Source organism: Chrysochloris asiatica, unplaced genomic scaffold (assembly GCF_000296735.1).
Source record: "Chrysochloris asiatica unplaced genomic scaffold, ChrAsi1.0 scaffold00289, whole genome shotgun sequence".
NCBI classification, from domain to species: domain Eukaryota; kingdom Metazoa; phylum Chordata; class Mammalia; order Afrosoricida; family Chrysochloridae; genus Chrysochloris; species Chrysochloris asiatica.
In genome coordinates this window covers 2917931-2920981 of record NW_006408807.1, presented here as the reverse complement: position 1 = coordinate 2920981, position 3051 = coordinate 2917931, and the positions used below count along the sequence as shown (strand labels likewise).

The 3051-nt window shown below is 35.0% G+C and overlaps 1 pseudogene; it reads right to left on the bottom strand.

Annotated features, from left to right (window-relative positions):
• Positions 1–1995: 1995 nt before the first annotated feature.
• Positions 1996–2486, bottom strand: LOC102837548 (annotated as a pseudogene).
• Positions 2487–3051: the final 565 nt, after the last annotated feature.

Sequence of the window (3051 nt, the reverse complement as noted above, 5' to 3'; positions counted from 1 at the left end):
CCTTTTCTGAATCAATTGATACGTTCATAAGCTTCTTTTCCTTCATTTATGTGTGAATTACATTGACTGTTTTTGTAATATTGAACCATTCTTGCATACCCTGGTATGAGTCCTCCAGGTTTATCCATGCATGAGGTATTTTGCAGATGCATTGTTATTCTTAAACATTAATATTATTATTATTTTTGGTATGTTGCTTAATTTTATTAGCTAGGATTTTGTTGAGAACTTTTGCATCTATGTTCTTGAGAGATATTGGTCTGTAATTTTTTTTATTGGTATCTTTGCCTGATTTTGGTATAAGCGTTACGTATGCTTCGTAAAATGTGTTTTACAAAGCGTGCATAACACTTAAACCAAAATGTAATAAAATGAATTTAGAAAAGGAGTTTTCTATCTTTTTCTGTGTTCTGGAATAGTTTTAATAGAATTGGTGTCAGCTCTTCTCTGAGTGTATGCTAGAATTCACCAGTAAAGCTATCTCTTCTGCCCATTTAAAAATGGAATTCTTTATCTTTTTTGCTGTGACAGTGTTGAAGTGTTCTGTACATTTTAGAGCTTAGTTCCTGTCTGATATGTGGTTACCAGTTTGCAGGTTCTCATTGTACTCTTGGTGAAATCTCGCGATGCGCTTAAGTGTCTAGTCATCTAGTTTGTCTTCTGCTCTTTGTGTTTTAGTTACATTTAATAGTGTATTTATATCCTGTATTAGCACCTCTAAGTTTGTCCCTATTTTTCCTTTGATGGTATTTATAGTTCTAGGTTTTGCATTTAGGTCTTTGATTTTCTTGAATTCACTTTTGTATAGCATAAGAGATATGGGTCCTATTTTATTTTTCTGCAAATGGATGTCCAATTTGCCAATATCAATTATTAAAGAGATTATCTCTTCTGTATTTAATGAATTTTGTCCCTTGTCAAAATCAGCTGTCTTTAGGTGGATGGATTTACTTCTGGGTTCTCAATGTTGTTCCTTTGGTCTATGTGTCTGTCATTGTACCAGTACCAGGCTGTTTTTAGTCTTGTGGCTATTCAGCAGGTTTTGAAATTGGGTTATGTAATGTCTTCTACTTTCTTCTTCTTTTCACAATTATGCTAGCATATTTTACTTCAAAAGCACTTTACAAGAAAATATAAATATGGCATCCAATAGGAATGTTATACCTGGAGTTGGTACCAAGCTCAGATTTGTTTTTTGCAAGGAAAAACAGACGTTCAAGTTAAGCAACAATTTATGAACTGAAATTTTAATCCCAAGGATTTTCACAAAATATAATGCAAATGGCAGCATAAAAAAAAGAAAAATCTTGCACAGTAACTCAAAGTTCAGCTCTACAATGCATCCTTTAACTGGCAAGACACAGCTAACTGCAAGTCTCAAGTTTCCAAATAAATGTTACAAATAACTATTCATATACAGAAATCACATCAGAAATTTATGACCTAAAACAAAAGCAAAAAACTGAGCAATTTCTGCACATTGTGGAGACTTAGGATTTTTAAAACCTCTTCCCTAGTTTAATGGTGCGGCTGTTGACTTTCATCTGCTGCTTACATTCTTAGCAGCTTTTAGACTGCTCATGGGCCACAGCTGTGCCCGATATCCTAGCTAGGAATAAAATTTATTCTTACTTCAATTTTTGCCAGTTTTATTTTCATAATATTAAAACATCACACTTTAGCTGGGCAAGATTTAGAGGTTTATTATGTCTATGCAAGACTAAAAGTTTAAAGCAAATTCAATTTGCTTAAGAGGATATTGTAAAGTAATACATTCTTGTTTAATACATGCCTCATATGATCCATTTCAAACCATAGCGAGTTACATCTTCATGTGTCACTGTTACAAAAGACAATACACAAATTTAAACAGCTAAACATCTTAAAAATGCACCAGGATTACAAAGTCTCAAACAAAACTTGCATTTTCTGTATATACTCCTGTCCAATGAAGTTTCTTTCTGTACATCACTGATCTTCTTCCAAATTGATCTTCTATTTCCTATCATTTGACTTAGATCAGCCTCTAGACCTAGAGAAAGATCATAATGGCTTTTGATTTCTCTCCTGAGACAGTGATCTCTCTCTTCTCCTGTCTCTAGAAAGGAACTTGCTCAGGCTGCAAGAGAACCCTCCCTTCTTGGAGATCAGTGGTGAGGTGGAGGACTTCTATAATAATCAAGCTGAGGGTGACGTCCCCGAGAGGGAGGTGGACCACAATACCAGCTTCTTTTTTCACCATTTGACAGTTCCACTCTTACATGGCAGCCACACAATGTTCTTCCATTTTGCTCTTGAACAGCATCAGTTTCATCCCGAGGATCTTCAATTCAACAAAAGCAAGATCTGGAAGGTTTCTAGCAACCCACACACTTCAGAGTGGGCCATCATATCCAAAAGCCCATTCCAATTTGGTCTTGTTGCCATTGTTTCCAAGATTGCCTACATAAACCCTTGCAGTCTAATGGACAGGAATCATGATGCATTTAGAAATATTAGGTATGAAATGCAGAGACCTAAAACCACATGCTTGACTGGATCTTCTCGTTCTCCTCCAACCTGATCACAGTAGATGCTCACACAATGTGGTGGTCCTACTTTCTTCTTCTTCTTTAGTAGTGCTTTGCTCATCCAGAGTCTCTTTTCTTTCCAAATAAAATTGGTTATTCATTTTTCCACTTATTTAAAGAATGATAAGACTTCTTATGTGTGAGCATGGCATAGTCTTCTATTTATGTAGGTCTCTCTGGCTTTCTACTAGAAGTGTTATGGAGCTTTCTTTGGTTTGTTTCTCTGGTTAGATTTACTTCTAAGTATTTAACCATTTGTGTGGCTGTTGTAAATGGTATTGTCTTCCTTATATCCTTTTCAGAATTCTCTTTAACAAAGTTAGTGTAAAGGAATCCAACTGATTTTTGTATGTTAATCTTGTACCCTGCCACTTTGCTGAATCTTTCAGCTAATTACAGGAATTTTATTGCTGAGTCTTTTGGATTTACTATGGATAGGATTATATCATGTATAAATAGAGTTTTACTTCTTCTTTGCCAG